The sequence below is a fragment of the Tenrec ecaudatus genome, chromosome 6, assembly GCF_050624435.1.
Source record: "Tenrec ecaudatus isolate mTenEca1 chromosome 6, mTenEca1.hap1, whole genome shotgun sequence".
NCBI lineage: Eukaryota > Metazoa > Chordata > Mammalia > Afrosoricida > Tenrecidae > Tenrec > Tenrec ecaudatus.
In genome coordinates, this window is record NC_134535.1 from 70,486,420 (window position 1) to 70,513,450 (window position 27,031).

The 27,031-nt window shown below is 37.2% G+C and overlaps 1 pseudogene; it reads right to left on the reverse strand.

Moving 5' to 3' along the window:
- Positions 1 to 24,513: 24,513 nt before the first annotated feature.
- Positions 24,514 to 25,335, reverse strand: LOC142451437 (small ribosomal subunit protein eS4, X isoform-like; annotated as a pseudogene).
- Positions 25,336 to 27,031: the final 1,696 nt, after the last annotated feature.

Genomic DNA, 27,031 nt, shown 5'->3' on the forward strand with positions numbered 1-27,031 from the left:
ACATCATATATAGTTTCATGTCTGTTTTCTTTCACTTAGCACACTGATTGGCTCATTAAAGTTGTGTTGTGTACCAGTACTCTTCTCCTCTTATTATGAATATAAATTATGTAAATAGATTACATTGTATGAAATGTTTGTATTTCCACATTCACTACCTAATATGTGGATTCTTTCCAATTTTCAACTATTATATATATTGATAGAGACATTCTTACATAACTTAAAAAAATTCATCCTTGTGGAATTTGAGGCCAAAAAAAGGATTCATCTTTGTGGAATTTGTGGCCATTGTGGTAAATATATAATTATTAACAAGAGTAGAAAGCTCAGTCTTTCTCTTGGTGGATCCCACATAACCACTCTGTTACCACGGCTCCCATACAATTAACACTTTACAGTCTTGGAAACCCACAGTTCTACGCTATCCTGAAAGATCGCTGTGAGTCAGCATCGATTTGATGACAGTGACTTGTGTCTAATCTATGGTAAATTATGTTTTTTGTACAAGACATTGCTAAACTCTTCCAACATATTTATTCCATTTTATCTTCATTTTATAGAAATGAATGACAGCTCCAATGATCCCACATTCTCTTTAACACATGAGACTTCCAGTGTCATTGTATGTAACTGTTCTATTTTATGTGCTGTGGTGTCTCAATTTAATTTGTATTTTCTAAATAATTATAATATTAACCACCTTTCTGTATATTCATTAGTCATTTGCATATCTTCTTTTGTAAATGTCTATTCAAATGTCTATTCAATTGTGGGTCCATTTAAAAAAATCTACTTGTAAAGGTTTTATTTTGGGTTATATAAGCCCATCATTTTATATATGTGGTCTTCAAATACTGTTTCCAATTTGATGGCTTGGCTTTTTATTTTCTCAAGCATATTTTTGAAGGGTAAAAAAATTAATCAGATTAAGTCAGTTTTGATAAGTTTTTATGGAGTCTGCTCTAAATTTCATATCTAAAACATCACGTCTAGCCCAAGTTTATAAAATACTTTCTCCTAGGAATTTTATGGTTTTACATTTAGATATCTGGTCCTCTTTGACTTAATTCTTGTGTATGGTAAAGGATGCAGAATTCAATATTTATATATATCAATAATATTATTCATATAGGTTAATAAGGTTATTATTTACCCCACTGAAATTTCTTGATAGTTTTTTTTGTAAATCAGTTGAGCATATATGCAAAGACTTATTTGTGGTCTCATCCATTGATTTATATTAATAGATGCTATCTTAGTTGCCATAGTATTATAATTTTAAAATAAATTATATTATCCAGAAATTCTAGCTTTGTTCTTTTAAAGAACAAATGAAATATAAGAGTCTTTTACTTCCATGTATATTTAGAATAAAATCACAGTTTTCTGCCAAAGGAAACAAACAAACCTACTGAGATGTAGATAGGGATTGCATTGAATATATAGACATATTTGGAGAGACTTTACCAAATAATAGTAGTCTTTATATCCATGAAAATTCTTGGGTTCTCTATTTGTTTAGATGTTTTAATTGTCCTGGCAATGTTTCACAAATTTCATAGGTAGGTCTTTCACTTTTGTTACTTTTATACACCAGTATCTATTTTCTTTTTTATGTAAATTGCAAATTGAATAATTTACTCAATCTCATTTAAAGGTTGTCCATACTTAGTATGTTGAACTATAACTTATGTTCAATTATTTATATACTGTAAACCTTTGAAATGTGTTTAATTGTTAGTTTTTTCAGACACCAAATTTTGTGTCTTATTGTTCTTTGCACCAGCTAGAACTACCACTGTAATGTTAAACAGAAACATTATGATAAGACATATTGCTTTATCACTGTTATTATAATAAAATCTCCAGTATTTAACAGTAACTTTGACATTAGCTTATATTTTTAATTGATTTCCTTTATCAACTTGAAGAAGTTTCTTCCATTCCTAGTTGGTTGACAGCTTCTAGTACAATTGGATTTTGGTACATACAATTTTCAAATTAATGCTTTTTATAACTACTAAAGTGTTCCTTGAATATAAATTCCTTGAATACATTTTTTTGTTATTTTAGTAATCTTTATAATTTTTATATTTACACAAAATTTTTAAGAAATTGCTTTTCTCTTTTATTCATCTTATAGAAACATTTATCACAGGACACCTTTTAATTGGTACAATTCAATTCATAACTGCTTTTGAACATTAGTATAGTCGCTTATGATGTATCTTTTTCATTTTATAGGGAGTTCATACAACTCCTATCACAATCCAGGCATACATCAATTGTATAAAGCACGTTTGTTCATTTGTTACCGTCATAATTATCAAAACATTTGCTTTCCATGTAAGCTCCTGGCATCAGGTTCTCATTTTTCTCCCACCCTCATGAAGCCTTAATAATTTTTTGAATGATAAATTAAACATTCAGGTATACTCATTATCTGATTTATTTTTTAAACATTATCTGATTTTAATTGACTATTAGCTTTCTCGGAATCATATTTTTATTCATTTGAATGCTTCATATATTTTAATAGATATGTATATTTAAATAATATGTTATAGAAACATTAGGCCCTTATGTTATTGAGGATGTATTTTCAGTTGTCATTTGACTTAATCTGATTTCTAAATGGTTATTTTTAACTATTTTATCCAATCTTATTTGTGTTTCTTAAGAAAGGAATTAGCCATCCAATTATTTTCCATTGTGATAGAAATTCTGTTTAGCTGTTTCAGTTTATCACTGTTCTTCAATTTCCTTTTAATATATAAAAAGGAGAAGATAAAAGTAACTGTATCTGATAGACTTGGTTTAAAACAAAAGAACTTATTATTTGTATAGCATTTTAAATATCTCTGCAACATAGTAAACATAACATCAGCATTAGCATTTATATTTAACCTTTCTTGTATGAAATATATATGTGGCAGAATTTATATTTAATGCAGTTATACATCATGTTATGTCATATTTTTTCCTGAAATAATTCAGTAATAAATTATGTCAGTTGTATAAATTTTGAAAGACTGTTATTTATAATACTGAAGATATGCTCCAATGATTATGGATCTAAATCAGCCTTATATTTTTTACAAAAAACTAACACATACTTATAAAGTTGCAAATCAAAACAATCAAAAGCAAACATTATGTCTTTATTGAAATCTACATAGTACAACAGAAACTGTGCCTATATACGGTGACACTAGCAGAGTTTACTGAACTATCTTAAATAAGCTGGATACTATAATAAAAGTGAAGATTTTCAGTGTGTCATGACCAGCATTAGATGGTGTATTGTTACACATGGAGTGCATGACCATGAAAGTGCTCACTAATCCCTTTGATCTTCAGTTATTTGAATTTCAAATAATCTGAATTTACATGATCTAATTTACAAAACAAATAGTCTTTATATAATATCCTTGTGAAAATTAATCAGATAATGCATATGAGAGAAATAAAAACAACATTTTGCAAATAGAAGTTAATTTATTGGTTGAATATGGATTTATTTTCAAATTTAAAGCTTAAATTATGTTATCATAATCACTAAGTAATCTTTATCATGACAGGAGGTAACACTTTAGGCTTAATGTTTGTAAGACACATAACCAATTTTGTAGTTCACTGTAATTTATTTATATTTATATTATATTATTACTTTAATAAATAAGTCGAAGACATTATTTAAAAAACTGAACAGTGACAAAAATGCATCAATTTTGTTTTGATGATCTTATAAAATATAATTTCATATACTACACAATAATCTTACTGGGTAATAACATATTGTTTATATACAAATATGTAAACTGATACAAGTTAAATTGCCTGCACAAAATCAGAAAGCCAAAATAATTTGTAAAGTTTATTAAAATCCTGCTCCAGAATTTAGAATTCATATTTAATGCTGATTTTCAGTAGTTTTCAAATTGAGGTGGATTTATAAATATAAGAAATGCTATTAAAAATTTCATACCTCTGAAATTCTGATTTTCTAATTGTGACTGATACCAATATTCTAAGTTTTTAATACTTGCCACCAATAATTCTGACACAAATAGCCTTGGACCACATCCTAAGAAACACCTAGCTAAACATTTTCTCCAGTTATTTCAATTTCCTACATCATGGTAGACTATGGCAACCCTTACTACCTGCTTGAGAGGCTTAGCATAAATAAATGATTTACTGCTCTAAGTGATTTTGTCCAATTGTTTTATTATTATATATTTTATATATGTAATTATATTTCTATACATCATTTGATATGTATTGTTTCTTTCTCTGAGATAAAAGAAGAAAACTGGACATTAACCGAGATATGAAGTACACAGCAGTATTTTTGTTGCATAAAATCTACAATGAAGACCTCATTGCCATCATTCTTTTCTGTGTATTACCATAAGATCTACATTTTAATAATGAACTGCATTTTGTAAATCTTTGGTTTATCTAAAGTGAACTTTCTTCTCCCCAAAATATTCCTTTACATTTCCACATTTCAATTAATAGCCTACTGGATTACATTTTACATTCTTCAAATTTGCTCACCCACCACTTCTAAAGAGTTTCCATCCCCTCTCCAATCACTCTCAAGTCAATATTTCCAGCCATGTTGTTATCATCTTAATTCAGTCTTTCAATACATCTTTATCAGATTTTGACAATGTTTTCTTATGTTATTGTCCTGATTCAAAGTTCTTATTTTTCTTAACTATGTTATGGGAAGAACTTCAAATTGCTCCTGGAAACATAAAATTCAAAGATAAAAATTTTGAAACACAACACCTATTTCTCAGTGAAAGCTACACCCATTAAGTGTCTTTGGTAAACTAGTGTCCATTTAGTTCATTCTTTAAAAACTGAGTATTTTTATCTTAACTGAAGAAAATGCTGTATTTATTAAAGGTGTTTAATATCAGGAAACAAAAAAACTCAGATGTCAAATCTGGACTCTAAATTGATGCCTAATAATTCCCCGTGCAAACTCTCAAACTTGCCTTTGCTGAGAAGAATGAGTCTGGGGATTTGTTGTTGTAGAACAGTACACTCGGCACATTTTTCTGCTGAATCTTGGCTATTTTTCTGATTGTTTTCACTATTTAGCATGATGTTGTCTAGTGATTCAAGCGTGCTTTTTTTTACATTAAGTTAAATGTGTATTGAAGAAAAAAGTCTTTAACGTTCCATCAGCAAGTGCTTCAATTCCTTCTTGCTTTTGGCAAGAAAAGTTGTGTTTCTGTTCTCACAAGTGGTTCATACACCTTCAAATTAGGGTGCCACATTCTTCTTTCAGTCCTGTTTCTCAAATCATTTGCTCAGAGTACAAATTAAATAAATACAATGAAAGGATACAACACTAATTCACTTTGTTTCCCCTAATTTTAAACCAGGCAGTATTCTTATTCTATTCAAGCAACTGTGTCTTGATCCATGGAAAGGCTTTGCCTGAGCACAACGAAGTGTTCTATAGTTCCCATTCTTCTCAGTGGGATCTGCAGTATATAATTCACACGGTGGGATACCTTTGCTTCAGCAATAAGACATAAACAAATATCTTTCTGATAGTCACAGCTAGTCCAATAGTTAGTATCATTAATATCAAAGTGAAAATTGACTTCCAGGATTTCATTTTGCTTGGATCCACCTTCAATGCTAATGGAAGCAGCAGTCAAGACATCAAATCAAGTATTGCAATAGGAAACATGTGACACAAGACCTCTGACAAGTATTGAAGAGCAAGGTTGTTACTTTAAGGACTAAGGTGCTCCTGAACAAAGCCAAGGTGTTTTTTTCATCACATGATATGCATGCAAATGTTGGACAATGAATAAGGAAGATTGCAGAAGAAATGATCTATTTGCTTATGGAGTTGTCAAAGAATAATTGGCCTGCTAGAACAACCAAAAGATCTGTCTTAGAGGAGGTACAGCCAAAATGTTCCTTGGAGGTATGAAATGTTGATACTTCCCCTCAGTGGTAGTTACATAATCTGTTGTCAATTTGAGACTGAAGAGTACAGAGGTGCAGTTTAGCCTGTCAATCAGGTCGTGGCTTGATGCCCTCCTTTGGAGGTGCTAAGGAGATAAATAACTCAGTCTCTGCGAGACATCCCTGAGAGACATTCTGCTTCTCTGTAGAGAGACATGTGGTAATACAGAAACTAGTCAGTGGACTAAAGTATGCTGTCATGCTCTTCAATGTGCCAACCAGGAGAACAAAATATAGTGATTAGAGCCCATTTGGGGGGTAAAAGGGGGAGAGATTGTTTAATGGTGTTAACTGTTGATCTTGGTGAAAGGAGTGCCATTTTTATTTTTTATAACAAGTCTGTTTACCTCCTTTTGCTCCAGGAATTGATACTTCATAATTTCACAAATTGATTTAATAATAATAAAAAAACATAGAGAGGCACGTGTTTGAAAAGTAGAATCAGGAGAAAACAAGGGAGATAATAACAACAACCTGGCACAGGACTGAAGTGCACAGAGTTAGCCTAAAGAAACTAAATAAAATTTATCTAAGCAACATTTGTATTTCTAAATATGAATGGTGACTATGCTTTCCTTTAGTAAAGATCCAGAAGTAGCTAATACAATCAAAGACAACTTGAAGAACCTGATCTCAAAAAGATAAGGCAAATGGAAGGTCTAGGAATCTAGGTTACAAGAATTAAAAGGCAAACATGCTTAGCATAGGGATGAAAGAAATATAGACTATGTATTTTCTTATATTAAGAGTTCCACTACCAAATGACAAGGATGCATAAGCTGGACAGACAAAGAAAAAAAAAAACTTATAGGGAAGTTTCCAGGCAACTCGCTTTTACCATTTGGTAAAAAATTCACTCAATGAATTTGAGCAAACTAATCCCCTGATTAATGGATACATAATATATTTCGCATAGAATTGTGGTTAGAAAGAAAAGATTTATACAGGGTGCTAAGACCAGTCTAAGATGAACACACATTTAATAAATAAATGGTGGCTTCTACTTTTAGATGTATGCACAACACACCCTGGGGAATTAGAAATAGGGTGTATCTGGGAAGATACTGGGGAAAACTCCACTGCTTAAGGTGACTGGGAGCTGAATCTTTTAAAGATGATAGTGTGTTGGGTTTGTGGTGTTCTATGGATAAGTCAGTTGATTGAAGATAGGCACTTAGCTCAGCCACACCAGGAGTACTTCTCTACATTGAGGGCTGTGCATGCTACTTTCTAAACTTACATTTATGAAGGACAGATCAATAGTATACCATTTATATCTAAAACCCAATAGAAATCTCATCTTCTCTGGCCTTCTGCAATGTTTCCTTGAAATAAATCAGTTATTAAATAATAAGCAACAAAATTTTACTTTAAAATAAATTTTATCTCTATATGAAGAATAAATAAATCATCAGATCCAACTGCATTTTTAGAATTTATTTGGTCTTCCTGTTTTGATGATTTCTTTATTTGAGTGATTCGCCATTTCACAAGACACTGTAAAAGTAAGGGACACTAGAAAAAACTTCTAAATTTATACTATGCAAAAATCTATACATGTTGTCAGATTCTATCGAATTAGCTCTGGATAATAATGACTTTATGTAGAACAGAATAAAACACTGTGAGGTCTCACTTTACTGAATATAATATTAAACTTATTATATGAATTTATTTTATCAAGTGTCTATTTTTTCTAACATTCTATTTTTCCAAGTATGATACTCTTTTTCCAGAACTAGTCCCTCTGAATTAAAGATCCAATGTGTAAGAGATGAAGTCTCACCATTTTCATTTCTAAAGAGCATTTTGACTATGCTTCATCCAAGATATATTTGTTTTATGTTAGCCCATGTGTGCCAGTCCAGGTGGACTAGAGAAACAAATTCATAAACATGCACATGTGTACATTAAAGATCTTTATATACAAGAGAAATTCAATATTGATGAGACATCCTTGCCCAGTTCAGATCAAGTTCATAAATCCAATATTAGCCCACATGTCCAACACTGGTCCATAAATTCCTCTGTAGACTCTCATAGCCATATGATAATGCTGAGTGCAGGAAGATCACGGGCCAGTGGGTAGAAAGTTTTGTGGATCAAGTGGCAGTAGAAGCATCTCAGGCTTCAAAGAACAAAAATATCATATCATGGTGTGCTCACCTTCCCGATACAATTGCTGAAAACAAATGAGTGCATAAGCAAAAGTGGGGAAGAAAGCTGATGGTGCCCAACTATCAAAAGACCAGCATCTGGGTTTTAAAGGCTTGAAGGTAAACAAGCGGCCATATAGCTCAGAAGCAATAAAACCCCCATAGAAGAAACACATCAGCCTGTGTGATCATGAGGTGTTAAAGGGATCAGGCATCAAAGAACAAAAAAATCAAATAATTGTGAATGAGGGGGAGTGTAGATTGGGGACCCAAGATCGATCTGCAGGCAACTGGACATCCCCTTACAGAAGGGTCATTTGAAGGAGATGAGCCAATCAGGGTGCTGTGTAGCAACGATGAAACATACAACTTTCCTCTCACTCCTAAATGATTCTATCCCACCCGACAGCCCCACTATCATGATCCCAATTCTACCTTACAAATCTGGCTAGACCAGAGGATGTACACTGGTACAGATAGGAACTGGAAATATAGGGAGTCAAGGACAGATGATCCCTTTAGGACCAGTGGTGAGAGTGGCAATACTGGGAGGGTGGAGAGAGGGTGGGGTAGAAAGGGGGAATTGATTACAAAGATCTACATATAACCTCCTCCCTGGGGGATAGACAACAAAAAGTGGGTGACAGGAGATGTTGGACAGTGTAAGATATGACAAAATAATATTTTTATTTATAAATTAATTATTTTAGCTATAAATTATATAATTTTATTTATAAATAAAATATATTTATTTATAGAATTAATTTATTTATAAATTCTCTAGGGTTCATGAGGGAGGGAGGAGGGAGAAGGGGAAAATATGAGGAGCTGATATCAAGGGTTCAAGTAGAAACAAGTGTTTTGAGAATGATGACGGCAACAAATGTACAGATGTGCTTGACATAATGGATGTATATATGGATTGTGATAAGGGTTGTATGAGCACCCCCAAAAAAGAAGCATCTCAGATCTGGCAGGGGTCTCCACATGGCTCCTACAGCTCCCAGGGCTCTTGCTGAATCAGAGTAGCTCAATGTGACTTGTCATCAGGAATGTCTTGCAGGGAGTGAGCATGACTGCCTCCAGTGAGATATTATCTCCTTAGCACCTCCAAATGAGGTCATCAAGCTGAAACCTGATTAACAGACTAAACTCCAACCCCATCTGGGGTCTCAAATTGACCCCAGATTATGTAACTACCACACCATGGTATATTCAATATGCTTAAAAAAATAAGTTGAAAACATTGCTTATTTTTAAGTCTTATATATTTTCCAGATTTATTTTTCATTTTTAACAATTAATTTTTATTGGGGGCTCTAACAGGCTTTACAAAAATCCATACCTAAATTGTATCAAGCGTATTTGTACCTATGTTGCTATCATTATTAAAGATCCTATTTGAGTTCTATCAGTTCGTCTTCTTTCACTCTCTCCATCCCTCCCACCCTGGTGACCCCTTGATAAATTTTTAATGATTATTACTTCCACAACTTACACTGAACATTATCACCTTTCCCTGATGGTTTCTGTTGTTTATCTATCCCCTGGGACGGGGTAGTGGTGGTGGTGGTGGTGGTGGTTATGTGTCCATCATTAGGATCAGCTCCCCTTTCCTTCCCTCCGTTTCTCACTGTCCCTTTACCTACCTGGTATCAGTACTCCCATTTCAGTTCCCGAGGGGTTTTATCTGACCTGGATTCTGTGTGTTGTGAGCTCTTGGCTGTACTTGTGCATATGCTCAGCTCTAACCCATAGTGAAAGGCAGGACTGGGGTTATGATAGTGGGGGCTAAGGACACCTCAAGGAACCAGAGGAATATTGTGTGTTTCATCGGTGCTATACTGCCCATGGGTGACTCTTCCCTTCCTTGTGGCCCTGCTGGGAGGGATGTCCCATTGTCTATATATAGGTTTTGGTTCTCTGCTCCACCTCCCCTTATTAGTAACAATATGTTTTTGCTTGTTTGTTTGTTTGTTTTTTGTTTGTTTGGGGTCTTCTAATGCCTTTTACCCAATCCTGTCTATAAATCATGATTGCACAAGCTGGTGTGCTTCTTCCATGTGGTCTTGTTGCTTCTCTGCTAGATGGCTGCTTATTTAACTTAAAGCCTTTAAGACCCCAGGTGCTATATATTTTGATAACTGATACAATCAGCTTTCTTCACCACATTTGTTTATGTACCCATTTTGTCTTCAGTGATCCTGCTGAGAAGGTAAGCATCAAAGAATACCAGGTTACTAGAACAAAGTGTTCTTCCATTGAAGCAGGAATTGAGCAGAGGCCCAAAGTCTGCTCACTACCTCAACGTATTGCCATATAAATATATGTACATAGGCCAATACTTCTAATTTTTTGGTTTATACCTCTATCCATAACTATGCTTTCTAGATCTTTCATCTATTTCCTTTTACCTTCCCCACCATCACACTTGGCCTTCTTCTGCTTCTTAGTAATTCCTCTCAGCTAGTTTGTTGTTGCTCCAACACCCCCAGGATCTCTATGTCCTCTTCAACTTTACTATCCTAGTTGTTCCATGGTCTATGGCATTGTTTATGTACCTCTCCCTTCCCTGCCTCCTCCTCTGCCCAAGTCCCTCTGGAACTGTAGGTCCCATAGCTTTCTCCTTGAGCTTGCTTCCCATGCATATCTTATACAAGGAGGCAAACCAGCACTAATGGAGAGAAAACAAACGATTTGATGAAAAGACTAAAAAATATAAATAGCAACTAGCAAAAAAACAACTAAACAAACAAACAAAAAGCATGCATACTTCTCGATCTGTGTTCTGACCTTTCTGACAGTCTCCTGTTTGGTCCTGGGGAATTCTGGGAACTGCCTCTCCTAACCTGAAGTCTATTTGGGGGATTCTCAAGGTCTTTATGGCTATGCTTTGCTCCTGTTGATGATCTGTAATTTTCCCTTATTTGTTTGCCCCTCTGAGAGGGGTTCAGACTAGACTAACTACTCATCATGGTGTCCAGTATTGTCCTCTGTCTCAGTGTGCACCAGTGAGGAGACACTGTATCTTTAGCTGTTGTGGACCCTACAGTCCTCTCTGTGCCTTAATAGCTCCGTGCTGGAACCCCATCCTCAGGCCATGGTGTGCCAATATGGGGTGTAGACCCTCACTCTCTCTTTTTCCTTCTTTGTTTGATTCCATGTGGACATGGCATGCCAGCCTTTCTCCCCACTTCTAGGGAGGGGGTCATTTTGGCTCTGATTTGGACTGGCCCTGTATCCCAACTGTTCATGAGTTGCTGCATGTGGTTACATTGCCCTCAAGGTTTGGTGCTCTATAGTGAGGCCTGCATGCATACTCTCAGCTCTTTGGAGACTCAAGCAATTCTCTCTCCTGGGTGAGTTAGTACCCTGCTCCCCCAGTGCCATTGTCTCCCTCTTCTTTCCCACACCCAAGCTCTTTTTTTCCCTCCCCTCTCCCCTGCTTTGTGTGGGAATGATATGGGTTTTGTCTTTCCCCAATGTCTTTACCTCAAACTGTAAAGTGTGAGATAAGTGGCATTTCTTCTATACCTACTGTGCTGATTATACTAACCACAGTGGACTCAGGCTGTACTTGTCCTTTTGTGATTAACTAACTTCACTTAGCATGATTTCCTCCAACTTTTACCATGAGGCGATGTGGTTCATGCCATTAACAGTGTTTTCTTTTTTTTGAGATTATTTTATTGGGACCTCTTACAGCTCTTGTAACAATCCATACATCAGTTGTATCAGGCATATTTGTACACATGTTGCCATCCTTATTTTCTAAACATTTACATTCTATCTGAGCCCTTGGTATCAGTTGCTCTTTTTACGCACCCTCTTCCTCTCCCCAATTGTGACCCCTTGAAAAATTATAAATTATTATTATTTCCATAGCTTACACCAACCATTGACTCCGTTTCCCCATGATTTCTTCCCCCCTCTTCTTCCCACCTTTCCTGTAACATTCCTGGTATCAGTATCCCATTTCTGTCCCCGAGGGGTTTATCTGACCAGGACTCCCTATGTCATGAGCTTGAATCTGTACCTGGGTACGTGGACAGGCCTAGCCTGCAGTGAAAGGCAGGATTGGAGTGAGATAGTGGGGAGTTAGGAAGGCTCAAGGAACCAGAAGAACATTGTGTTTCATTGATGCTATACTTCACCCTAGTTAACTCATCCCTTCCTTGCAACCCTTCTGCGATGGGATGTCCAGCAGTGATTTTTAGTGATTCATAGTACTTCGATGTGTATATGTGCCAGAGTTTTCTAATTCACTCATCTCTCAAGGGAAATTTGTTTCCAATTCTTCGAGATTGAGAATCGCAATGCAATAAATATTGGAGTGCACATGACTGCTCTTGGTCTATAATTTACCTCTACTGAGTATACGCCCAGTAGAGGGACAACTGGCCCATAAAGTAATTCAACTTCCATTTTCTTTAAATATCACCAGATCACTTTTCATGTACCCACATGACCACCAGCATTGGTGCCCTATATCATCACATTCCCTCCAACATGTGTTGCTCTCTGATATTCTGATCTGGGCTATCCTCAATGGTGTTAGCTAGTATCTCATAGTTGTTCTCATCTGTACTTCTCTCATGCCTAATGATCGGGAGCATTTTCTCATATGTTTATTGACCATTACGGTCTCCTCCCTAGTGAAACTTCATTTTAAGTCTTTTTCTCACTTCCTCGAGGGTTAACTATTTTCTTCTTTTTGCAGTGTAGGAGGGTATTGTCAATTTTAGTAATAAGCCCTTTGTCTTTTGCGTCATTGCTAAAAATCCTCTCCTAGTCTGTGGGTTCTCCTCCTACTCCCTTGGCGATGTTCAATGCACACAGGTGTTTTATCCTTAATATACCCTTGTCGATTTCAGGTTCATCTGTGTGTGTACACTTCCCTATTGCAGTTAGCCGATGTATTCCCTAAGCCAAGGTTCTTAGGATTGTCCTGATGCTTCGTGGCTGGTCCTGATAGTTTGGGGTTTGTTTTTTGGTCAGTGATCCACCTTGAATTTGTTCTTCTGTATGGGGCAAGGTAGCTTCCTGTTTCATTTTTCTACAGGTGTATATCCATTGTTCCCAACACCACTTGTTAATGAGACCAATCACATCCCTCTTGATGCTTTTTGGGCCCACTAGAAGATCATTTGTCTATATGCTGATGGTTTTATTTCTGGGTTTTCTGTTGGTCTGAATATCTGTCATTATATCAGTATCAAGCTGTTTTGACCACTATGGCTGTGTAGTAGGTGTTAAAGTCAGGTAAAGTGAGTCCTACAATTTCTTTTTGAGGAGATCTCTGCTAATTCCTTCTTTTTTCCCTCTCTTCTTTTGAGGAGATCTCTGCTATGAAATTGGTGGTCAGTTTTTCCAATTCTTTGAAGAAGGTTGTGGATGTTTGAATCAGGATAGCATTAAATTTACATAGTGCCTTGGGTAAGATTGACATCTTTACTACATTGGCTCTTCCAATCCATTAGCATGGGATATTCTTCCATTTGTGGAGGTTGCTTTTGGTTTCCTGTAGTAGGATCCTGTAGTTTTCCTGGTATAATTCTTTGGAGTTTTGCTTAAATATATCCTAGATATTTCAATTTGTTTGTGAAAAGTACTGCCTTCTCGATCTCCTCTTCTATGACCTTGTCTGATGTAAATAGAAACACGGCTTGTAAATAGACTTCAGCTTGTTGATCTTGTATCCCGCCACTCTTCTGTATTCCTCTATCACTGCCAGTACTCCTGTTGTGGAGCTTTAGAAATTTTTAATGTCTGGAATCATGTCATCTGCAAATAACAATAGTTTTACCCCCTCCTCTCCCAAACAGATACCTTTAATGTCCTTCTACTGCCTTATGTTAGATAGGACCAGTACAATGATGAATAGAAATGGGGACAAGGGACATCCTTCCGTGTTCCCTTTTTCCAGTAGGATTGTTTTCATCTTTTCTCCATTGACTATGATGTTGCCTGTTGGCGTTTCATAGATAGCTTGTATAAACTTGAGGAATTTTCCTTCCATTCCTATCTTCTTGAGTGTCTGAATTAGGAATCGGTGTTGGATGTTGTCAAAATCTTTTTCTGCATCTATTGATATTATTCTGTGATTCTTATATTTTTTCTTTCCAATGTTGTGAATAATGGTGATGGACATTTCAATGCTAAATCATCTCTGCATCTCAGAAATGAATGCCACCTGACGATGATGGATGATATGTTTTATATACTTTTATATTTTATTGGCCAATGTTTGGTTAAGAATTTTTGCATGTCATTAGACACATCTGTCTGTAGTTCTCTATTTCTATGGGAACCTTGCCCTGTTTGGGTATCAACGTTATACTGGCTTTGTAGAAGGAGTTTGGGACTTTGCCATCCTTTTCATGCTCTGGAATAATGTGTGGAGGATCAGTGTCAGATCTTGTCTAAATGCTTGTAGAGTTCTCCTGAGATATCATCTGGTCTGGGAGCTTTATTCATTTGTAGATTCATGATAACAATATATATTACTTCTTTGCTAGTGATCTGTTGAGGATCTTGACCTCTCTCTTGAATAATCTAGGGAGGGATTATTGATCCATGTATTTGTTCATAACTTCAAAGTAGTTAGATTCATTAGGATACAGATTTTCATAGTGCGTTTAATCTTGGAGTCAATTGTGATATGCCTGGCTCCATCCCTAATCTGGCTATTGCTGTTTGCTCTTTCCTTGGCTAGGCTTGCCAGCAGTCTGTTGATTCTGTTGATCATTTCAAAGAACCAGTTTTTTGCTGCACTGATTTTTTTTTACATTATTCTGTTTTCTTCTACTCATTTAACTGTGCCCTCATATTTTGTTATTCCTTTTTTTTTGCTATTGAAGGGGTTGTTCTATTGATTCTGTTCTAGTTGCTGGAGGTTTTCTGATAGAAACTTTCTAATTTCTTCTCTAATCTGGGCCAGTACCCATTTGTGTGGCAGAAGACTATTATCCTTCCTCCAACCATGTGCCTTTGTTTTTCTGGTCATCCTTCTGTTGAACTTCAGCTTTATGGCATGGTGATCTGAGAAGTATGTCTGCATAGTCTGTGTATGAATTTAGTCAGATCCCACTTGTGCCACAGCATTTGGTCTATTTTTGAAAATGAACAATGTGCACCTGAAAATAATGTGATTATTTTTGCATTTGGATAGCAAGCTCTATAAATGTCTAACAGGTCCAAGTGTCTAATTGTACTGTTTAGCTCTGTATCCTCCTTACTGAGCTTCTTACCCAGAGATCTATCTTTCTCTGTTAGTTGTGTATTAAAGTCACGTACTATGATTTTTGTATCTGTGATTTCTTTTTTCATCTTTTCAATAGTTTGACAAATTTCATGGGCCTTTCTTTAGGTATGTATATATTATTATGGATTCCATATAGTGCCCCTTCTTGTCTTGCATTGTGGTTTGCACCTTGAAGTCAAATTTGTTGGAGATTAGGATTGCACCCCAAGTTACCATTTCCCTGGTATATTTTCTGCCAGCCTTTTATACTTATTCTATTTTTGTCTGTGAGCTTAAGATATGTCTCTTTCATGCAATAGATTGCTTGGTGATATTTTCTGGGCGAGTCTGCTAACTGTTTCCTTTAATGGGCGAGATGAGGTCATTGATATTCAGAATTACCATTGCTGTCTTCTCATACCTTTTGTGTTTGCTGTGTTTGTGATTGGTTCCCCACCTGACCCCACCCCCATTCCTCTTAGCCTCCTACTATCACTACTTTCTTTATTGGTCCTAAGGGGTTTACCTGTCCTCATTCCCTGTGCTTCCAGCTCTTATCTGTACCAGTGTACATGCTTGTATTTGTAAGGTAGAATTGGGGTCATGACAGTTGGGGTAGAGGGGAGAGGAGGAAGCATTAAAGAACTAGAGGAAAGTTGTATGTTTCATTGGAGCTATGCTGCACACTGACTGGCTCACCCCTTCCTTGTGAACCTCTGTGAGGCAATGTCAAATTGTCTATACAAGTATTTTGGGTCACTCTGCCTCCCCCTTATTCACATTGATATGACTTTTTGCTTTGGGACTTTGATACCTATTACTTGATCCTATCAACACTTAATGATCACACAGGCTGGTGTGTTTCTTCTATGTAGACTTTGTTGCTTCTAAGCTAGATGGCCACTTATTTATCTTCAAGCCTTTAAGACCCTAAATGTTATATCTTTTGATAGCTGGGCACCATTAGTTTTCTTCACATTTGCTAATGCACCCATTTTTAGACAGCAGTCTGGGGAGATTAATGCTCACTCCATGTCTTGAAACTTGGGTGCAGGAAAGGGTGAAAGATCCAAGCCTGCTGGACTTGGTGGTGGATTTGTGGAGCCTGTAGGCAGATGCAGTGAACTTACAGCCAGCCTTTCAAGGAATTCTCAAATTGCTTCATGGATGAAAGTAGCATGGAGAGATCTGAACCAGACCTAATACACTGAATCTATTTTTAGCACCCAACCTCCAAGTATTGGCCTTCTTATCTCTTAATTTTTTGGTCTAAGATCAAGAGTGCCGGTTGGATGATTCCACCTGCATGCCATCTGACTCCTCCCTCTATTGTCCAAATTTTGAATGCATATGAGGCACTTGAAAATACTATGACTTGGAACATATACCTTATTCCTCAAAGTGATATCTTCACTTTTTAATGCTTTTAAGAGGTATTTTGTATATTTTCCAGTATAATGTGTTATTTATGTTCCTTACTACTGCTTTCAGGTGAATTGTTTGTGGAACCAAGTAAAATGGAATTATTGACAGACTCAATATTGCTTTCAATTTATCATGATGATATTTACTGTTCCTGCTGTGAGGATTTCAATTTTGTTTATGTCAAGGTTTAATTCATATTGGCGAGTATAGTTTGTTTTAAATCTTCATCAGTAAATTCTTCAAGCCCTTTACCTTTATGGCAACAAGGTGGTATTATTTGCATATTGCATGTTTTTAATGACTCTTCTTTAAATCCTGGTGCTGTGATCTTCATAATTAGCTTCACAGATTACTTCCTCACTTTACAGATTAAATATATATGATGAGAATAGAGACCTGACACTACCCTGTCCTGATTTTTACATCTTGAAATATGCTTGTATTCTGATAGAACTGCTGCCTCAATCTATGTTCAGGTTATGCATGAGAGCAACTAAGTATTCTGGAATTCCCCCTTTCACAATGTCTTTCATTATTTGTGGATATAATCCACACAGATGACTGCCAGTGTAGTCTATAAAGCACAGGTAAACATATTGCTGATATCTTCTTCCCCCCCCCAACCAAGATTATTCTGTCCTAAAAATTGATAACCCTCATTCTTCTGAATCCAGATTGTTCCTCACAGTTTCCTCTTTATGTAAACCTGTGCATGCAAGGAGTAGCGCAATAGATTTCAACATCAACACTGATATGATATTTGTATACCATTCTTATAAATAAATGAGCCAAAAGTGATATTGTAAGTCTACAATTAAAATACCTAAAGTATAAAATAAATAAATAGATAGAGAGAGAGATAGATAAATAAAATAGCCAAAGAGTAAAACAAACAAGCCAAAAAGCAAACTTGGCACTAAAAACAAACAAAACAAAAAACAGTGTATCATGGACAAGTGATTTTTAATTCACATGTATTATGTACCCCAAGTCTAATGTGGGAAAATTTTATGTGAAAGGGGTTGATGATAAGGAAGATGATGTTTCCACATCTCAAAATATATCAGGATAAAATTTCAGACAGAAAATACAGTGGTCATAGAAACTCTTCAAATATGCTAAATTATCACAAGTGAACAAAGAGATGTGCCCTTGCATGCAGGATGGGATGGTGTTACATTAATACTTTATTGAACATACTACCATTTACTTATTTATTTCATAAAACACTATACAATCAAACATTTTAGAATTTTCTAATTTTGAAAATGTATTTGATTGTTAATGGTGATGTTTCTGATTTACCTGGGCCATTCCCCCTGCCCTGCCCCTAGATTCTTGTAAGTTCTCAAGCCTGTGAAAATCCAGAATATATCACAAGTTGGGGATAGTTTTATTCAAGATAAGTCATAATCAGGCAATTTAATTAACTTCAAAGAGTGTTTGACAACACATTATCTTTAGGATAGCAGGCAGCTAGGGCAAGGAACTATTCCTACTGGCATTAAAAGTAGTAATTTATCCATATTTTAAAATAACTGTCCAGAAATTAATGGCTGATTGTAGAGAGAAAGCTGGAATCTAGATAATGAAAATATATTAGCTATTTAATGAGTTGTAGGAAATAACTGAATGTGTAATAAGAACCCAAGCCAAACTATATCCCTTAATTCATTAACTCTAGCAACAAGAGAGTTTGAGCATAGCTTGTGTCATTTGGTGGTGCAGCTAGTACTCTAGTCTACTGACAGAAGACTGGAGATTCAAATGTTTCTAGAATTATCTGGGAAGAAAGACCAGTTGACTTCCTTAAAAATTAAATATAAATAAATAAGTAAATAAAAATTAGCCACTGAAACACATACATTTTCCTACAGTAAGAATCAACTGGGCTGTTACTAACTGCTGGTTATATTGATAATGACCTATTTAAAAACACACAAACACCTAGATATATGAAATAACTCAGAGTATAACCAAAGCCATCCCAATGCTATGGAGGCAATTCCAGCTCATAGCCACTCTATAGCACAGAGTAGTACAACAAGATACGATTTTAAAGACAAAAATCTTTATGGAAGCAGAGGACCTAGTATATCTCCAGTGAAGTGGCTTAACCACTTCATTCCTTTAGTGACATGACACTAACTTATTGTGACACTAGGGCTGGCTTTCAAAGTGTGGCCATCATTTTTTATTGTCTATGCATGCTTAGCCACAACTTCTCTGTGAGTTTGTCAGACTGTTGTGACTTGTGGGTTGCTGTGATGCTGAAAGCGCTGTCACTGGTATTTCAAATGCCAATAGGATCACCCAAAGGGAACAGGTTTCAGCAGTTTGAAAGCTAAGAACAGAAAATGAAGAATGACTAGGATCTTTTTCTTTTTTTTTTTTTTTTAACAATTTATTAGGGGCTCATACAACTCTTATCACAATTCATACATATACATACATCAATTGTATAAAGCACATCCATACATTCCCTGCCCCAGTCATTCTCAAAGCATTTGCTCTCCACTTAAGCCCTTTGCATCAGGTCCTCTTTTTTTTCCCCCCTCCCTCCCCTCTCCCCCCTCCCTCATGTGCCCTTGGTAATTTATACATCGTTACTTTGTCATATCTTGCCCTATCCGGAGTCTCCCCTCCCCCCCTTCTCTGCTGTCCCTCTCCCAGGGAAGAGGTCACATGTGGATCCTTGTAATCAAAGGGACCAGGTATAAGGCATCATGCAAAAAAAAAAAAGATATATGCGTGTGTGTGTATGCATGTGTATATATATGTGTGTGTGTGTGTGTGTGTGTGTGTGTGTATACCATATTAAATGAAGGGGGAAGTGCAGAGTGGCCACCCAAGGCCCAATTGTCAGCCAATAGAGATCCCCTCATAGAGGGGTTTAGGAGAGGAGATGGGTTAATTAGGGTGCGAGGTATTACCGATGAAAACACAGCTTTCCCCCAGATCCTGGATGCTTCCTCCCCCCAACTACCATGATCCAAATTCTACCTTGCAGGGCTGGATAGGGCAGAGGCTGTACACTGGTACACATGAGGGCTGGAGACACAGGGAATCCAGGGTGGATGATACCTTCAGGACCAAGGGTGTGAGGGGCGATGCTGGGAGAGTGGAGGGTGAGTGGTTTGGAAAGGGGTACTAGGATCTTCTTATCAGATCAAAAAAGTCATTGAAAATATTATGCATACTTTTAGGCATTTTCAGATACTAAAAGTTTAAACAAAGGAAACAGACATTATTGGAGAACTGCTGGCAGATGGGCCTATCAAGTCTGAGGACAATGAAATTGTGATTGTCTAGAAGATGATTTCTTTGAGGGGAGTTCACCACGGTGACTTCAGTCCAGTAAAGCCTTTAGGAGTGGAGCCTTTGGGGCCTTCATTTACTCATGGGTCACAACTCAAGGTAAACAGAAACAGCTGCAAAAACCTTCTAATGAATGGAACTTGGAATGTGCGATGTATGAATTTAGGAAAGTTAGAAGTGGTCAAAAATGAAGTGGAAAGCATGAAGATCTATATCTTGAGCATTAGTCTGGGCTGTCTGGTCATTATTTGTATCCTTTTAAAGACTCTGTGGAGCCCAAAATGGTAGTCAGTGTTTGGCTTGGGGCATGGTTGGCTATCCAGAGGTATTTTCCCTTGTTATGTGAAAATCCTAGACTGTGCTCTAGAGATTAGAGTTCTGGCTATCTTGTTATGTTAATGCTATTCTAATGAACAGAATTCTGGTGGCTTTTATTCAAAGTTACTCAAGGACCACAGCTTGGAATTGAAAGAGTTTAATTTTTTTTCCTTCCTTTTTATAATGGGCTTGTGGGGTGCCCTGGTATAAGGCTGTGAGGAGAGCTGTCCTCCAGGGAAGGGGGATGAGATTGGCAGAGTGGCTTTGGGGCCCACTGTATCGGAGTTCACCCCTGGCTGCACTCCTGGCAGCATGCTGGCTGTGCTGTGCGGACAGTGTTCTGTCAAAGGCAAATATCCAAGCAACACTTCAATTACTGGAATTACTGTCTTTTTAAAAAAAATCATTTTTTACAACTCTTATCTTACAACTCTTATCACATGCATCCATTCATCCATTGTGTCAAACACATTTGTACATATTTTGTCCTTATCATTTTCAAAACGTATTTTCTACTGGAGCCTTTAGTATCAGTTCATTTTTACTCCCTCCTCAATCCTCTCTCACTCATGAACCCTTGAAAATGTATCATTTTTTTTCATGTTTTACACCAACCGCTGTCTCCCTTCACCCATTTTTCTGTGGTCTATCCCTCTGAGAGAGGGGTTGTTTGTCTATCATTGTGAATTATGAAAGTTGGAAACAGAGGAGGAACAATATTTGGAAAATATGGACTTGATGACAGCAATGAAGCTGAAGATTGTATGATGGAATTTTGCAAAACCAACAATTTGTTTAAAGCAAATACCTTTATTCAACAACATAAAAGGCAACTATACACATAGACTTCCCCAAATGGAATACACAGAAATCTAAATGACTACATCTGTGGGAAAACATGACGGAGAAGCTCAATATCAGCAGCTAACTCCAGACCAGGGGCTGAATGTAGAACAGACCTTTAATCAGCCACATGGAAGTTCAGGATAAAGCTGAAGAAAATTAAAACAAATCCACAGGAGGAAAATGTGACCTTGAGTACATCCCATCTGAATTTGGAGAACATCTCAAGATCAGATTTGATGCATTGCATGCATCAAGAACATTTTTTACAGAGAGAAAAAGGTCATTGAAAAGGCAGGAAAGGAAAAAAAAGTCAAAATAGATGTCGGAAGAGACTCTGGAACTTGCTGTTAATCTTAGAGTAGATAAAGCCAGTACAAAAAGGATGAAGTAGCTGAATAGAAAAGTTAAAAGGGAAGCTAGAGAAGACAAAGGCAAATATTATAATGAAATGATCAAGGACCCAGAATTAGAAAAACAAAAATGAAGAACACACTCAGCATATCTGAAAAAGAAAGAACTCATGCATAAATGTAAGCCTTGATTTGCAATTTTGAAAGATTTTATAGGAAAAATATTGAATGATGCAGGTAGCATCTAGATAAGATGGAAAGTCGCTGCACCAGAAGAACTAATTGGCAGTATTATTTCAGGAGCAAGAACCAATGCTTCTGAAGGTAGAGGTTCAAGCTGTACTGAATGCATTTGCCAAAAACAAGGCTCCAGAATTGAAGGAATAACAATAGAAAAGTTTCAGAAAGCTGAAAAGCACTGAAGAAATCTATGCCAGGAAATTGATAAAACAGTTACTTGGCCAATTGAATGGAAGGTATCCTTATCTGTGCCCATTCCAAAGGAAGGTGACCCAACAGAATGCTCAAACTATAGAATGGTATCATTGATATGACACACAAGTGCAGCAGCACATTGACAGGGAATTCCCAGAACTTTGGACCAGATTCAGACGTAGACATGGAACAAGGCATCTCATTACCAATGTCAGGCAGGGAATGCCAGAAAGAAGATGCCTTGTTTCATTGATTATACAAAAGCAATCAAAAGTGTGGACCGTAATAAACTGGATAACTCTGAGAAGAATGAGAATTCCAGAACACTTCATTGTGCTTCTTCAAAACTTGTACACGGAACAAGAAGACATCTTTGCATCAACAGGACAAGGGAATACTGCATGATGTAAAATAAGAAAAGGTTTCATCAGGGTTGTATTTTTCACTATACTTATTTGATGTATATGCTGAGCAAACCATCAGAGAAGCTGGATTATATGAAGAAGAGTATGGGATCAGGATTTGGAACGGCTTATTAACAACCTGTGATATGCAGACGACACAAGCTTGCTTGCTGAAAGTGATCAGGAATTGATGCACTTATGTGTGAAGATCAAGGATTATAGTATCCAGTGTGGATTACAACTCAATGTAAGGAAGTCCACAATTCTTAGAACTGGAGCAGTTGGGAACAGCAGACTAAATGGAGAAAGGTTTAAAATTGTCAAAATTTTTGTCTTATTTGGATTCTCAATCAGTGGTCATGGAAGGAGTAGTCAAGGGGTCAAAGGACACATTGCATTAAGTAAATCTGCGGCACAAGACCTCTTTAGAGTATTGAAGAGTAAGGATGTTACTTTGAGGCCTAAGATGCTCCTAACCAAAGATGTGGTATTCTTTCTTGCTTCACATGTATATGAAAGTTGGTCATTGAATAAGGTGGCCCATAGAAGTATAGATTCATTTGAATTGTCGTGCTGGAGAAGATTATTGAGAGTACCATGTACTGCTGAAAGGACAAACATATCTCTATTGGAAAAAGTAATGTCAGAATGCTCCTTAGAGAGGTGGTTCTAAACCTTCCTAATGCCACGTTCCTTAATACAGTTCCTCATATTGTGGTGACCCCCCCCAAGCATAAAATTATTTTCGTTGCTAGGGTTAGGGTTAGGGTTAGGGTTAGGGTTAGGGTTAGGAAAAAGAAAAAAAGAAGAAATATAAAAAAAAAAGAAGAAAAATTATTTTCGTTGCTACTTCATAACTGTAATTTATGAATTGCAATGTAAATATCTGATACACAGGGTGTATTTTATTTTTTTCATTAATAAATCTTTTTATTGGGGCTCATACAACTCTTATCACAATCCATACATACATAAATTGAGCAAAGCACCCTTATACATTCGTTGCACTCGTCATTCTCAAAATTCACCTTCCACTTGGGTTCCTGGAATCCTGAGCTCAGTTTCCCTTTTTTTCCCCCTCCCCTTCCCTCCCTGCTCCTCACTTCCCCCTGGTCCCTTAACAGTTTATATATAATTATTATATCTTATCTTACACTGCCCGGCATCTCTCCTCACCCACCTTCCCATTGCCCATCTCCCAGAGAGAAGGTTACACATAGATCTCCAAAATCGGTTCTCCCTTTCTACACCCCCTTCCCTCCTGGAGTCGCCACTCCTACCGCGGGTGTTGAGGGGTTTGTCCGTCCTAGAGTCCCTCTGTTTCCAGATCCCTACTGCACCACTGTACATCCTCTGGTATAACCAGGTCCGGAAGGTAGAATTGGGGTCATGATAATTGGGAGGGGAGGAAGTGTTCAGGAACTAGAGGAAGGTTTAGAGTTTCATTGTTGCTACACTGAACCCTGAGTGACTCATCTCCTCCCCACTACCCCTCTGGAAGGGATGTCCAGCTGTCTACAGATGGGCATTGGGTCCCCATCACGCACTCCCCCTCATTCACAGTGATGTGATTTCCCCCCACCTCCACCCACCGCCTTTGTTGTTTGAGACCTGGTCTCCTCTGCCCTTCACGATCACCTGTGTTGATGTGCTGCTTCCGTGTGGGCTTTGTTGCTTCTGGGCTAGATGGCCGCTTGTTTGCTTTCAAGCCTTTAAGTCCCCAGACGCTATATCTCTCAGTAGCCGGGCACCATCACCCTTCTTCACCACACTTGCTTATGCACACTTTCGTCTTCAGCGATTATGTGAGGAAGGTAATCACACAATGATTGTTTTTGTTCCTTGGTGTCTGCTACATGGTCCATTCAACACCTTGTATTCGCTTAGGCCACGTGCTTCTTCTCTGTGGGCTTTGTTGCTTCTGAGCTAGATAACTGCTTGTTTGCCTTCAAGCCTTTAAGACCCCAGACGCTATATCTAATTATTTTCTTTTTTTTAAAATTATGCTCTATTTATTCCTTTAGAGATCTCTCCATTTCCATCACCCAGATCATTTCATTCACTGCTCTGTTTGTGGCCAGTCTATTGTTTCTCTCTTCAGCAATGGTGAGACAGATACTTTTCTCTCAGGGAAGAGAAATACATGATTTGTTGCCTTTTCCAATAATTGAAATGTTGGAAAGCTGGGTGGTAAAGCTATTGCCATTGGCATCTTTCACATTAACCACATCAAAAGAGCCTGGATGTCTCTCTCTATTGGTGATCACACCAATTCTTTCCAGGTTAGCACCTCCAGTTACCATGCAAACATTACCAGTGTGGAACTTAATGAAATCAGTCATCTTTCCAGTCTCCAAATCAATCTGAATGGTGTCCTTCTCCTTTATGAGGGAATCAGAATAGCAGATGGTTCGAGCATCATGAGTCACCAGGTGAGGGATTCCTTTTGTGCCCGTGAAGATCTATACAACTTATACTTCACCTTCTCAGGTGTAATGTGATGAACAGCAAAGCAACTCGTGGTTTCAGATCAGATGGAGATTCTCTCTGGTCTTGTCAATGCTGATGACATCCATAAAACCAGCAGGGTAGGCTATATCAGTTCCGACTTTGACATCAATCTTAATGAACCGCTGCATGCAATTCTTTAAAACCTCATCTCCTTTCAGGGCATACTTACGTCTATTTCATTAAAAAAATGATTGGGGGAGACATTTTCTCAGTTTGTGGGGATGAGTGGATGGACGAGGAGCAAACACCCCTTTGAGTTTGTCCAGCATCCAATGCTTTCATGCAGCCATGCAATTCAGATGTTTCTTGGAACCATGATCCATGGCTGTTCTGTGTACAGAAAGAGTCAGGGTGTATTTTCATTGTTACAAATTGAACATAATTAAAGCAAAGTGTTTAATCACAAAAACAATATGCAATTATATGTTGTGATATATCTATTTCTAATTACAAGCAAATGAAATTTTTTCTGGAGGCATGAGTGCCACCAAATATGAAGCTTCAACAGCTGCAAGGTTTTGTTTGTGGGTACTTGCCACCAGTGTCAAGTCTGGCTTTTTGGAGTCCATCAGCTTTGCTTTTGAAATAGTTGGTATCCTTGTTAGCAAAGCTTGGATGCTTGCTATAAAAATGCCATTTTAGTTTGTCCAGCTTCTTAGATTCAGATGATAGAACTTCACAATAAGTAACACATTGTGGTTTCTCAATTCCTGCTGTAATTATTGCTGTAAAAAATCCTCACTATATTTTCTTTACTTAATGTTCTTTTCTACAAGATCCATTGTCAGGGGATGGTGTGCTAATGAAAATAATATATAACAACAGCTTTAATAATAAAAAAGGTGATGCATGCATAGTCTAGTCAATACAGTTCATCAAAGTTTCCTAAGATTTACCACTCTGTGTTGTTTTATTTACTACCTGTTATTATCACAAGGAGGCAGTATTCACATCAACCACAGCTGAATACAAAAAGACCGATCAGCATCCAGATTAAGTTCCCATGCTACACATTTCTTTTTTCTGCAGTACCTGATGATTTTACATTTACACAGTAATTATAATTCATAAAGGTCGTTTTACTTCCAATACTGCTGCTTTCAACACAGTAGCTACTTTTAACAGAGTAGCTGCTTTCTACACTGTATCTGCTGTCAATACATATGTGACTAATTGCATAAGTGCATTATGGGCCCAACCCTGTCACAAAAACCTGTATTTGTATGGGGTGTATGTGATGGGTTTGGTACAATGATATCATCATGCTGGGTACTCATATGTGGGTGTTTCTGCATGTGGGTGGACCCGCATAGAGACAAATAGAGGAGTGGTGATTTCCGATGGTGACTCCTGTAAAAGGGTTATTCTACCCCAAAAGGGGTCGTGACCCACAGGTTGAGAACCACTGCCCTCGCGGCAAGAATGGAAAGACTACACTTAACATACTTTCTACGTGTTCTCAGGAGATACCAGTCCCTAGTAAAGGACATCATATTTGGTAAAGGGGGGGCATGCAGCAAAAGGAGAAAGACCCAAATGAAATGAATTAACACAGGGACTGCATCAGTGGGCACAGGCTTAGGAACAACTGAGTGGATGGCACAGCACCATGCAGTGTTTAGTTCTGTTGTTCATAGGGTTGGTATGGGTCAGAACTGACTCAATGGTACATAAGAACCAACATACCCCCACCCTGGCCCAAAGGAAAAGTGCTCCACTGGGTGGAGCTTCCATAGGATGAATTTTTCCCCCAAGGCAAGCATTGAACAACTTGCTCTGAGTTAGTTTACCCAGTGCATCTCCTAGAAAGGCTCTCTCTGGTCACAATGAATTTTTTTCAGAAAACCAGTTTTGCTTGAACCTTTTTTCAATTTTTTGTGATGGCCAATTTAAGAGAATAGTGTGCAGCTGTGAAATTTTGTTTCCTGCTCAGGAAAAATGTTGTGATAGTGAACATGGCTTATAAGGACAGCATTGTGGGGGGTGGGGGGAATAACAACAACTCTGGTGTATGAGTGT